At 43.8% G+C, this 13,889-nt stretch overlaps 1 protein-coding gene across 6 annotated transcripts in view; it reads right to left on the reverse strand.

The window, feature by feature from the left end:
* Positions 1 to 10,184, reverse strand: part of PALS2 (protein associated with LIN7 2, MAGUK p55 family member) — a 121,465-nt gene extending 111,281 nt beyond the window's left edge. For 3 of the 6 annotated variants that reach the window (XM_027968672.2, XM_027968671.2, XM_042248663.1), the window contains exon 1: positions 9,923 to 10,184. The gene's annotated coding sequence lies outside the window, so the exon portion shown is untranslated. Of the gene's footprint in view, positions 1 to 9,307; positions 9,388 to 9,922 lie in introns of those variants that run through there. The other 3 variants (XM_042248665.1, XM_042248662.1, XM_042248664.1) reach the window with 2 other exon arrangements.
* Positions 10,185 to 13,889: the final 3,705 nt, after the last annotated feature.

The raw sequence follows: 13,889 nt of genomic DNA on the forward strand, positions 1-13,889 counted from the left end.
TACCAGACAGTAAGAGAAGGAAAGGATACTGACATTTACTGACTGTCCCAGACTCCGTGCTAGACACTGTGTATTTATTATCCAATTAAAACCTTACACCAACCCTACAATGTAAGTATTACAACCCCTATTTTAGAGATGAGGTATCAATATATCGAGTTCAACAGTAATACCAGGATATGCCACCATGCTTATTATTTGTACCACACAGAGCTCTGTGTCCTGGACAAAGTAAAAGAGACGGAAGTTACAAAAACTGGAATTACAATCCACATCCCTAACTCACTCGCTGAGTAAGAAAATAATAAAACACCCAATATCAAGAAATTGTGCTATTTAACTACATAAGAAACTGAAAAGATTTTGCTAGTAAGCAAAACACCAAATAATATTTGTTGCAGTTAATGAAAAGTAAATCAAGCATTAATATGAAAAGCAATAAAGTATTTATGCAATATCATATAATTTATAAAGTTAATACAGTATTAAAACAAAATTTTCTAAAACTTTCAAAAATCTGAAAGTGAAATTAGCTCTATGTCACATGAGAAACTAAGTGAGCTACAACTGGACGAAGTATCTGCAATATATTAGAGCAATTCTTTTCTGTACAAAGATTTCTTTATATACACACACTATATATATATTATGTTTGATACAAGACCACCAGAGTCATATTGTTCTTTATATGAAAGCCAAATTGAATGCTTTGGAGAGATCTAAAGAAAGCAAGTGACAAAACAATAATACAAAAAAATCCAAATTGCTGTATAATTAAGTGTAAGTCAACGATAAACAATTGAGGAGTCATAAAATTCTATAAGGATCCTGCACAAACTTTTAAGTTCTTGCTTCAAAGCCAGAGCAAGTTTCTATAAGAATATTGACCCAGAGCTCCACTCAAAAGATACATACTCAAAGAAAATGTTAGTGTGTGCATGTGTATTTATATTTTGAAAGTGAAAATGTTACTTAAGGTATATGTGAGTCATTTATTATGACTCTTCACTTAACTAAAAACTACCACCGGACATAATCAAATCATATCAGAGGGCTTTACTCATGTGCTAGCTAATATAAGATTTTTTTTTCAGGAGTGATATACAGGAAACTATTTGTAACAGTTACTTATAGGACAAGGCTTTTCAGCCCCAGCACTATGACATTCGGGCTGGATAACTCTGTGAGGGACGGCCCACCTCGCGCAGTCTGCAGCATCATCCCTGGCCTCTATCTGACAGATGCCAACAGCAACCCCCTCCCAGTTACGACAGCCAGATGTCCCTGAGGGAGCGATGAGAGGGCAGCAAAACCATCTGTGAATAAGGAACGCTGATACGGAGAGGAATGAGGATGGAGCAAAAGACTTTTACCAGCCCTCCTCTGAATTATCAAAGTGGTAGGTTGAATAATAGTCCCCTAAAACACATCCATGGCTTAATCCTTGGAACCGGTGAATGTTACATTATTTGGAAAAGGGGTCTTTGCAGATCTGATTAAGGATCCTGTGACAGGGAGATTATTCTGGAGCAAAGCGGAGCTCAAATGCCATCATACGTGTCCTTATAAGAGAGAGGCGATGAATGGTTTCTCTCTTTTTTGCTCACACGTAGGAAAAGGTGATGAGAAGAAGAGAGCTGAGGGAGATTTGAAATTCTGCCTTTGAAGACTGGAGTGATGCAACTACAAGGCAAGGCATTCTGGCAGGCACCAAACTGTGGAAGAAGCAAAGAACATAGTCTCTTCTTGAGCCTTTGGAGGGAGCACCCTGATTTTGGCACACTGATACTGACTTCAGACACCTGGCCTCCAAAACTGAGAGAGAATAAACTTTTGTTTTTAAGCCACCAAGTTGGTGGCAATTTGTTGCAGCAGCCATAGGAAACTAGCACAATCATATAAGGGTTTTAATTTGATTTTTAAAAAACTGTGGATGAGCAAAAGAGATAATGTGTGGACAACACTCAGCAAAGTTCCTGAAACATAGTAAGCATTCAAAAATACTGATGCCATTATCGATATATAGACAGCTATGTATAAGCTTCATGCTCTTGGTAGCAAAAGGAAAAACTAAGGATGTTCAAATAGTAAAATGGGAATATGTGCACAAGACTTAACAGTGAAAACACATGAATCAGCCCCTCTTAGGATGTGTATTTACCAGCTGTGTCAATGTTGTGCTATAATCTGTCCTGTACTGGAAAGATAAACTGGATGGGACCAGCCAAGACAGCTTCTTGGGGGAGGCAAGCTTCAACATTTTTGAGCAGAAGAAACAAGTAGGCAAAGAAGGGGAAACAATGAAAGTGGGCAGAACAATGGAAATCAGTCAGATGTTTACAGAGCTACCAATCTGCCCAAAGTAGAGACCAAGGTAAGACAGCCTTTCTGAGGTTGTATGTGCGTTACGTCGCTCAGTCATGTCCGACTCTTTGCGACCCCATGGACTGTAGCATCGGTCCATGGAATTCTCCAGGCGAGAATACTGGAGTGGGCTGCCATTCCCTTCTCCAGGGGATCTTCCCAACCTGGGGATCAAACCTGGGTCTTCCACATTACAAGCAGATTCTCTTCCATTTGAGGCATCAGGGAAGCCCTTCTGAGGTTAGTTACCTAAACTAAAGGACCCTAAAAGCTATGTTGATTGATTTGGTTGTTGAAGAGAATACTTTATAAAGTGGATTATTTTATAAATATTGACTCTTGGGGATTTTGAAAATATAAACACGCTCTGGCTCCATACCAGACATACTAAACTAGAATCCTTTGGTTAGACATAACTCTAAAGGATTTTTACAAGCCACTTAAGTAGAGAAACCCTGTATCAGAGTCAACTCATGGCAGAAGACCTAGAGAATTAAAGTGTCATGAAGTATATAATGTATTCTCAAAGTATGCATTCAACTACATTAACAGCAATTTCCTTGGTTAAAACTCCTCCATTGCAAAGAGTGGGACACGACTGAGCGACTGAACTGAACTGAGTATAGGCTATGGTTTTTCCTGTGGTCATGTATGGATGTGAGAGTTGGACCATAAAGAAAGCTGAGTGCTGAAGAATTGATGCTTTTGAACTGTGGTGTTGGAGAAGACTCTTGAGAGTCCCTTGGACTGCAACGAGATCCAACCAGTCCATTCTGAAGGAGATCAACCCTGGGTGTTCATTGGAAGGACTGATGCTGAAGCTGAAACTCCAGTACTTTGGCCACCTCAGGCAAAGAGTTGACTCATTGGAAAAGACTCTGATGCTGGGAGGGACTGGGGGTAGGAGGAGAAGGGGACGACAGAGGATGAGATGGCTGGATGGAATCACTGACTCGATGGACATGAGTTTGAGTAAACTCCGGGAGTTGGTGATGGACAGGGAGGCCTGGTGTGCTGCGATTCATGGGGTTGCAAAGAGTCAGACATGACTGAGTGACTGAACTGAACTGAAGATGTAGCCCCTCCAGGTTCCATGAGACTTTCTGTAAATTCTTCACTCTTTCCTTTTCCTTTCCCCTGATCTACTTAGTCACCTTCCTCAGTTTCTCATGAAATTTTCTAGAAAAGTTCCAGGCATTTCAGTTGCCCACCCTCCTCTTTCCACATTTCTCCAACACAATAAAGATCTAAAAATATTTTATAGAGCACAGGAACCATGTAAAAGCAAAGTTCCCTTAATATACTATATAAATAAACAACTTATGAAAGTGTTCTATGGCTATTTATTGTAATAAAATCTTAAATACGTATATTAAGTGAAATTCTAAATCATTTTTTTACAAATTATTTCCAAAAATGTAACATTATTAAGTAGTTATATAAAAAGCTCTTAAGCTAAGCACTATTCAGTTCAATCTTTCCTTGAAAATTACTAAGAAGCTAACAAAGTACAAGTCTCTGAAAAGATACAAAGTTAATGGAAACCGCACTGATTTAGAAGCAAACTTCACCAGTACTATGGAGATGAAGAGGTGATCTGAGAAGGGCAATTAATTATGATCCTAAAAGCAATCTCCTGTGTGTGTCTTGTAGGGGAGAGGGGCAGAGATTTTGCTGGCTTTAGCCTGCTGCTGCTGCTAAGTTGCTTCAGTCGTGTCCAACTCCGTGTGGGTCCATAGACGGCAGCCCACCAGGCTCCCCCTTCCCCGGGATTCTCCAGGCAAGAACACTGGAGTGGGTTGCCATCTCCTTCTCCAATGCATGAAAGTGAAAAGCCAAAGTGAAAAGCGAAAGTGAAGTCGCTCAGTTGTGCATGTCCGACTCTTCGAGACCCCATGGATAGCAGCCTACCAGGCTCCTCCGTCCATGGGATTTTCAAGGCAAGAGTACTGGAGTGGGGTGCCATTGCCTAGCCTGGGCTTATTGCATGATTAAAGAAAAGAAAAATTAAGCAATACTAGTGTTCAGATAAGTTCTTTCCTCTCCCATAACACCTACAGCAATTTATGCATCAGTTCAGTTCAGTCGCTCAGTCTTGTCTGACTCTTTGTGACCCCATGGACTGCAGCACGCCAGGCTTCCCTGTCCATGACCAACTCCTGGAGCCTACTCAAACTCATGTCCATTGAGTCAGTGATGACATCCAACCATCTCATTCTCTGTCATACCTTTCTCCTCTCTCCTTCAATCTTTCCTAGCATTGGGTTCTTTTCAAATGAGTCAGTTCTTCACATCAGGTGGCCAAAGTATTGAAGTTTCAGCTTCAGCATCAGTCCTTCCAATGAATATTCAGGACTGATTTCCTTTAGGATGGACTCACTGGATCTCCTTGTTGTCCAAGGGACTCTCAAGAGTCTTCAACACCACAGTTCAAAAGCATCAATTCTTAGGCACTCAGCTTTCTTTATGGTACAACTCTCACATCCATACATGACTACTGGAAAACATAGTTTTGACTAGATGGACCTCTGTTGGCAAAGTAATGTCTCTGCTTTTTAATATGCTGTCTAGGTTGGTATAGCTTTTCTTCCAAGGAGCAAGCATCTTTTAATTTCATGGCTGCAGTCACCATCTGCAGTGATTTTGGACCCCCCCCCCAAAAAAAAATTAAGTTTCTCACTGTTTCCCTATGTATTTGGGTGCTAGAGAAATCTATTTACTTCTGGGCCCAGAAACAGGGAAATTTTAGGAGCCATATCTTCTATTAAGAGGACTAGAAAGTGGTCCTCCACAACATTAGAAAACATGAAACAAATGCACAAGGAAGAGTAAACAGAAGAGATGAAGTGTGCTCCGCTGGCGCTGGAGTTCCAGAGTCCCAGCCCTGGGATTCCTTTAGACACTTCTGCATCTATCTTTATAGTAAATCTCACTTTTTGTTCATACCAATACCAGTCAGAATGGATTTCTGTAACTTACAGCCAAAAGTGGCCTACTTACTACAACTATCTTACTACAACTACCATTGACTCATATCATTTCATAAAGGAATACTTTAACACCAAAGCCTCAGGAGGAATAGAACCTCAGATTTTTAAAAATGCATATTTATATTTAATGACAGCTGTGTGCCAGGAACTAGTCTAAGTTCTTGAAATATACTGTTAAGACAAAAGAGATAAAAAATCATGGTTCTAAAGGGGCTTGCATGCTAATGAGAGTATACAGATAACAAAATAATATAAAAAACAAAGTCAGATATGATAAACAATCTGCCAAAAAAAAAAAAAAAGTAATGGGATAAGGAGAAATGAGGATGGTGCCATTCTGACAGGGTGGTTCCACAGTAATGCTTATCTGAGAAAGTAACTGAACTGAAACCTGAAATAATGAACAGGAGCCACTGTGTCATGTTTTAAGGCAATTCCAGGCAAAGGGAACAGACCTAAGTCAGGAACAATCCATGGCATTTCTGAGCGGAAAAAAGAAGGGCCATGCAGATGGAATACGGGCTTCCCAAGCAGAGCAGTGGTAAAGAATCCGCCTGCCAGTGCAGGAGGCAAAACAGACTCAGGTTCGAGCCCTCAGTCAAGATAAGATCCTCTGGAGAAAAGAAATGACAACCTCTGCTAGTACTCTTGCTTGGAAAATCCCATGGACAGAGGCGCCTAGTGGACTACAGTCCATGAGGTCACGAGTCAGAGACGACAGAGCACACAAGCCTTGGGTAGACGGAGAACAGTGAGCAAGGAGAGAATGCTACAGAAGTGGTAAAGCAGCAACTGATCTGAGAGAAAAAGCTGCGAGTCAGTAAAGCAAGTAGGAATCAGACCATTATAGGAACTAGTAGGCAGAGGAAACGATTTGAAAATAACTTGAGCTTTATAAAAAACTCACTACATTGTCTTCCTCATTTTGCTTTGCAGACCATTAGAAATTACTCCCCAAGTAGTAAATACAATGTTGAGGTTGGCCAGGAATCTGCATTTCCTCAGCAGAAAATATCTCTTATTGTAGTTATGAATTTTTTTAAGAAAAAAAAAGTGAAGCCATTGTAAAAATGAAGAAACTAAGAAAGGTGACAGAAACTACTTCAAATTCTAGCCTACTCATTATACAGTGAATAAATCTATTACAATCAAGATTTTAAGAAGAATTTAAGTTCTTTATAAACTCCTACAAAAATAATGTCCTTTGTTGACTTATTACTGAATTGGACACCAACAAAGTTAAATACTGTCAGAAGAGAAGACTGGAAGCTAGAGTTTTTCCTGACTTTATTGTACCTCTTGAGAATAGCTTCAGCTTAATGGTCAACAAAGTTGTGAGGTTTCGTCTTATCTCTATTACTGTGATAAAGGAGAAACTTCCCCCATGTGGCGAAATTAAGCGCAAAGGATGCTTCAATATCTCTCCCTCTGAAAGCTTTTTAAAATAAGAGACCAACCAGTTTAAAGAGGTTTGGATATGGTACACCTCAGAGAAGAGTGGTATTCTCTCCAGATTTTTCCAGACAACTAATTCCTATGTACACAAAGCAAGTAATTAAGCCTGCACTGCTTCTGAGATTAATATCAGTAAAGTCAGATCTTTGAAAGCTCTAATGTATTCATGAAACTCTTCTTTCACAGTGTTAGATGTTTAGCTAGCCCATGTAATATGGACCCAAAAGTAAACTGTTAAAAACACAATTTATAGAGAGAGGTACTTTTTGAGTGTGGTGTGATTTAAAGAAATAAAAGTCATTTAGACACCTTGATCAGGACTGGATTCTAAGTGCATCTTCCTCAACACATTTTCAGTAGTTGGGCAAAGTGCCCAAGAATGACTAGCAGCAGTGTAGAGAGGGATACCAACAACCTAAATTGTGAAGTCTCCCCCCAGTGGTCACGTACAAATAACTGGAAGAGTGAGAAAACCATTGCAGCTTCTCCAAGACTGACAAAAAACAATCTATGTAAAATCTGGTGCCTACAGAGAAGAAATCAAACCTTTAATTCAATGCTAGCACCATATCCGTAGAGAGACTTCATATGCTTTTCTGCTCTTATGTTATTCATAAATGTGAGCACTATTTTTGGAAGGAAAGAACCTATAGGTTGTTTTTTCTCAGTACATTCTTTTTTTTAAGGAATAATTTAATGATATCCGAAAATAACCAAGTATTTTATCTCATGGGGAGGTGTTCATCCCTCCTGAAATAAATATCAGGACATCCATTGCAAGTCAACCACATCTACCTGAAGTGAAGTTCTGAAACAAATTTGGTCACTTACCAAATGAATCATCTTGTAAAGAAAATTATCACTAGTGCTAAAAACCTAAGTCTAACTGGCAAGATACTCTTTTTATAAAGCCACCTAACTAGGTAATTTATAATACAGCAAGTGACACAAAAAGTACGCATGGGTTCTCTTGCCCATTTTAATATTTATTTTCTTAGTATTTTTATAGTTAGGTAGCCTTTGACCGCCCCTAATCGTGTATTATTTGTACCTCTCAGCAAAAATATGCTGCTATTACTCACTTTCAACAAAGTTTGGACATCAAAACATGTGAAGGGTATCTAATTAAAATCTCGGTTGTCTTCTGCTAATCATTTCTTAAATGGTAAACTCTATAAAGGGGTAGTAAACACTCAAACAACTTCGATTTTCAAAACAGAGCACAGATAACATACACGGAGCCTCTCAATTATGATTTTCTTGGTTATCCCAAGCTTAAAAGAGAGAGTGAGGGAAGGAGCTAGAGTATCAGGCTGTGTAGTCTTCTGGAACAATTTCAGCCTGAAATGGGACTCAAGAAAAATGCAAACTGCTCCCACGAATGTTTAAGAAAAATATGATTCGTCAAGAAAAAAATCCAACAGTTGGCCTACAGAACAACAGAAAATGATTCTGTCTTATACAAAGCTACCAGACTTGCATAAGCCCCCAATTTTTCCAGCGTTCCAGTTTCTTTCCAGTAAAGAAAGAAAAAAATTCATTTTGAAATTCCAAGCGGAAAAGGAATTGAGTAGCATCAATTAGAAAAGGACAAACACATCCCAGAATGTTTTTTCATATTTAGTGTGCAATCTCTACAGGACAAAAACAGAGCCATTATAAATGTTACCACTTGTATATTATGTAACCCTAGTCTAAACTAAAAGCAGCATAGACCTTAAAAAGTAACACACTGTGCCAACGTATACTTAAAACATGAATTTAAATACATGATAGATTTCAGATACAGATGACCTTAAAATGACACAACCCCAAAAAGTTCTTTGTTTACTGTAATCAGGCCTCAGAAGACTTGACTATAATCAGGCCTGATACAATACTACCTTGAGGTCCGTCGTTTACACCAACGTACCGCAACTATCTCCGCATTGGTACCAGCGTTGTTACCTCACCTAAAACAGTCGACAAACAGAAGTTTCCGAACGACCATCCGAAAGATTTCACGGGAAGAAATGGCTGCTAAATCATACGCCAACTGAAGAGCATTTTAATGCACCTCAAATGTTCCGAGCCATATAACAAGACGACCAATTGAGAAAGCCTCAAGTAAAATTTCAACCATCCCCAAAGGCATGGAAGAGGAGTAAAACGTGGCTAGCTTGACCTTAACCGACTGTTTGTAAGTAATGCGGTGAATTTTCTGAGCTTCCCCATCAGCCTTCGATTACCTTCCTCTCCTACCCCCGACCCCTCTTAACGTGCCACAGCTGATGGAAGTTGAATGGATGGAATCTCCAGCTGTAACCTCAGGAGCTGGGGAAATTGAGACGTAACTCCCAAGAAAGTGTTAAAAAGTCCTTCTGCAAAATACACCCCATCAACCAATCCACATCCTGTCATCACACCGACCATCGGCTCCCTCCTGGCCCTCCACCTCGCCCAAAAAAGCACCCCCACCAAAGAAAAAATAGCACCTTTTTGGTTCCAGACCAACGTACCCAGAATCGGAAAGCACTGCCTCAGCCGCAAACGCCTCCGGAGCAGCGTGTGCTCGGCCCACAACCACTCTGGCCAAACTGGAGTCTCGTGCCTCGGAAGTGGCAGCAGTACTTGCCCAAAGCCTCCTCCCCCAAGAACTCGGGGCTTGGGAGGCAGCGAGAGGCCGGCGGAGCCGCCCCCGCTGGGGACCGACCCCGAAGGTGTCTGTCACGGCCACAACCGCCCCCAGCACGGCTCTCCATTCAAGTCTTAACGTCACTCCCGCCGCAGAGGGTGCCGGCGGCCGGAGGGGGCCCCGCGCCCCCAGCCCTGCCTCCGCCCGGGCCGCGCCGCGGAGCGCGTGGCGAGAGCGGGGCGCGGCGGCATGGGCCAGACACGTTGCCGCGCTCGGCCCGCCCGCCAGCAGCCCCGGAGCCTGGGGCCCGGCAGAGCGCGCCCCTCCCGCGCCGGCCGCGCGGAGCAGCCCCCGTCGCCCGCCCCAGCCCAGGTGCTGAGGGGGCGGGGCGGGGTCCCCGCGTGGCGCGAAGCCACGAGCAACAGGGCGCCCCCGCCCGGACCGGCCCGGCGCGCGGCGAGACCGTTACCCGAGTGACGTGGGGGCCCCGGCAACTCACCGACTCGCACCTCGGCTTCCTCCGCGCCGCCGTCGCTCCTCTCCGCCCGCCGCCGCTGCTCTTTCTCAGCCCCAGGCGCCACCGAGCAGCCCCATCTACAAACTCGCGGCTCGTAGTTGGGAACTGGAAATGCGGCTCTCACTCCCCTCCGCCTCCCTCTCCCTCCGTCCCCTCCCTCGCTCTCCACTCCGCCCGGCTCAGGTCGCCGCCGCCGCCGCCACCACCACCTCAGCGCGCGCGGCTAGGCTCCCCTCGGCCGCCCGCCTCCTCCTCCCGCCGCCGCCGCCGCCGCCGCCGGGGCGCGCTCCCTCCCGGCCTCGCGCGTGCGCCGGACGCCAGGGAGCGCGCGCTCGGGCTCGAGGAGCCGCCGCCTCCGGGAAGCCGGGCCCCGCCTCTCCGGCCCAGGCTCCGCGACCAGGTGGGGCCCCCTCCCAGCGCCCGCAGACTGCGCCCGGGCCCGATGCGCCGCGGCCTCTCCATGGTGTCCCCGGTCCTGGCCCCGAGCCGCGCCTGCGAGAGGGTCACCAGACCCAATCCGCACCGGCCCTTCCAGGCCGAAATTGCCGCTGTCATTCAGCATTTACAGACGAGCAAGATACTCCCCCGGGCGTGAAAGAGGCGCCCTCGGCCCTTTCCAAGAGTTTACATTCAAAGAACCCACCAGCCGTGGGGCACAAAGGATAAATAGACCTCGAAGAAAAGCCTCCGGATAGTGTGCCTCCTCCTCCACACACACGCCCCTGGTTCTGATGTGTATTTGGCAGGTTCTACAGCGCTGACGAGGTCCTTCATGTTCTCCCAGCCCAACCAGGGTGATTCACACCCGACGAAACGGACGGACACTAGCTATTTTCCTAGCACCGAGGTTCCCGTGGAATTCCCAGTCGCTTCCAGGACACTCCCAGGACAACAGTTGTTCGGATCCTCTCAAACACCTGCTCTTCCCAGGCCTCACAAGTGGGAGCTGCAGCATTCTTTCCACCTCGACTCCGCAGAAAGCATGATGAACTGGGATAAGTGTCCGGGTGTGCAGATGACACATTTTGACGGGAGTGCAGATTTAATTTTTCAGTTGAAAGGAACTGAGCAATGCAGTGCAGCAGAGTCTTGGGCTAGAAAAACACAGCGAGGCAACCAGAACTTCCAATTCCTTTAATATCTATCTAATCCCGAGAGATCTGTGAACCCTGGGACCTGTGATGATGGCTTGTGGCAAAGCTGCTGTGTTCCTCCTAAAACTGAAGAAACCATGATCATGGTATTTACATTTTACAAAATGTTTATTGTAGTCTTTTCAAACTGTGTATGTAGAAAGTGCAGGTAAAACTTGACAAGGGAGGAACATCACATCAGGGGGCTTCCTCCCTGCAGCCTTTCCGGGCTTCTCTCTGGCACAGTTCCATTGAGCTGCACAAACAGGCATTTGATAAATGTTTGCAACACGGCCCTGTGGATTCAGAGATGGACTTTCAAGCTGTGTTGTCCACCCCTCCCTCCCAATCTCTGTGAATGTGGTTAGTCCAGAAGGGAGTGAGAGAATGCTTTGGATGAGGGGTATTAAGAAGGCCCAGTCCCCCCAAACAGTGATTTTTCTCTTAGCCTCAACCAAGCATCAAAGATTAATTTACTTTTTCATAAGGATCATTAATTTTGCAAACCAACATGCAGGGGGAGTTTGTAGACTATTAATTTAGAACCTTCTTTCCTGGAACAGCAACCCTGAGGAAGGGAAATTGGAAGCATTTGAGGACACCTGGATGTACTAAGGGATACAGAGTAACTTTGGGCACAGGTGGAGCCTCCCTCCCTTGTGGTCAGCAAGATGAAATGAAATAGAAGGTGCCCTGGGCCCAAGAGTGATGGAAGGATGGGGAAGGAAAGAATGGGGTTTCTTTTCTCAGAGATCACCAGAACTTTCAGGTCTTCTTTTTCTGCCTCCTTGCTTACTAGATCCATAAGTGTCCCCTAGGAAGATACCCAACGGCTCATTCTTGCTGCACCCTACCCAGACTGGCCAACTCTGATTCTCTTCTTCCTTTTGACCTTCAACCTCATCCTACCCAGGGAGTGCCCTGAGTTCCTTTGAGGAAGAGGTGAAGAATGTCATTTCTGCTGTGTTCCTCATCCCTTATCAGTTCAGTTCAGTTCAGTCGCTCAGTCGTGTCCGACTCTTTGCGACCCTATGAATCGCAGCACGCCAGGCCTCCCTGTCCATCACCAACTCCCACAGTTCACTCAGACTCGCGTCCATCGAGTCAGTGATGCCATCCAGCCATCTCATCCTCTGTCGTCCCCTTCTCCTCCTGCCCCCAATTCCTCCCAGCATCAAAATCTTTTCCAATGAGTCAACTCTTCGCATGAGGTAGCCAAAGTACTGGAGTTTCAGCTTTAGCATCATTCCTTCCAAAGAAATCCCAGGGTTGATCTCCTTCAGAATGGACTGTAGTACACATATTTTCTCCAGGGTCTTCTGGAAGCAATGTACTAACTTCCTACTCCACACCCCACTCCCTGGAAATAGGATGACATTCACTGACCAGGTTTTCTGGAGGGAGACAGGAGTCTCTCAAGTCACAAATGTAGTCCTCCATGACTTAGAGCTGGGACCAGTCCTGGCCAACTCTCTTATCACTGCATGTACCAGGAACCCAGTTCATGGAAGCAGGAATACAGGAACAATTATCTTTTATAATTCCAAGTCTTTTCACTATGTAGTGACAGCTATTACATGAAGGCTTATCATGCTTGTAAGTCTCAGCCTCATCCTTGGAGCCAGGAAAATGGTTTTGCTCTACATTTGCCTTCGATTGCTTCCCTTCAGGATGCTCTTGGCAGGGAAAGTTCTTTTCCAGCGCCTATTTTATCAAATATGATATATTACTATGAAACACTAGTTTTTATAAATAGTAGTGCCACATATGACATTCTGCCCTTCCCCTAAACTTTGAAGATGGGACATGCCAGAATAAATTTAAAGTGATTTAATATGAACATTGGAATTCTCATTATTGCTTTCCAGCTCACCTTTCTAAGAGGTCATCATTTCTGAGACAAAACCCATCCATTTCCCATACCTGTTACAAATTCTTTATTTCAGGAAAGGGAATGTTATGATTGAAAATGATGAGGAATTCTCTTAATGGTTTGACTTTTCATTTTCTTCAAGGTTACTCTAAAAGGATCATAATTTTGCCAGCCCAGTATCTCTCCTAACTGTAAATCAATTTAAAGTCTGAATTTTGATTCCTAATTCCAGACCATCTATCATTGGCTTTATTTCCTGCTTCAAATATAAACAGAAGCTTCTATACTTTCAATATGATTTTTTTTTTCTCTTCTGAGTGGCTTTGGTACTTCAGAAATTGAGAATTTTGCTAATAGCCCCAAATCCTAGCAAAGCAAGTCCTGCCTGCCTGTTTTTCAACTAATCCATCATATTAAGAATGGTGATGCTCTGGGAATATAGCTTTGTGAAAAATTGCAACTGACATGCACCACAAAGTCCAACCAAGCTTCCCTCCAGAATACTTTATTTAGCTTCACCCCTTTTATCTCTGTTCACAAAGCTAGGTCAGATTCCAATTTCCAGCCTCCTTGCTAACCTTTCTAATTCTAGTCTCTTGCTTGCTTACTTGCAATTTTCCCGAAACTTAGAGCAGTACCTCTTACTGTGGGCTGTTTAATGGAATCACCCAGAGAACTTAAACAATCAAAAAAGACAAAAACAACAATACTGATGGCTTGGTCCCACCTCTAGGTTAAATCATTCTGCCCTACAGCCTGGGCACCAGGATTTTTCAAAGCTCTCCAGGTAATTCTAATGTACAGTCAGAGTTAAAAACTACTGAAACGAGTCATCTTCCAAACATTTTATACCAAGTCTTTTCAGAATATTGGGGTGGCTCCAAATTACCTCAAGTAATCAAATTAAAATACCTAATCGTGTGCCATAAGACTCTTTGCCAAC

Source organism: Ovis aries, chromosome 4, assembly GCF_016772045.2.
Source record: "Ovis aries strain OAR_USU_Benz2616 breed Rambouillet chromosome 4, ARS-UI_Ramb_v3.0, whole genome shotgun sequence".
NCBI classification, from domain to species: Eukaryota; Metazoa; Chordata; class Mammalia; order Artiodactyla; family Bovidae; genus Ovis; species Ovis aries.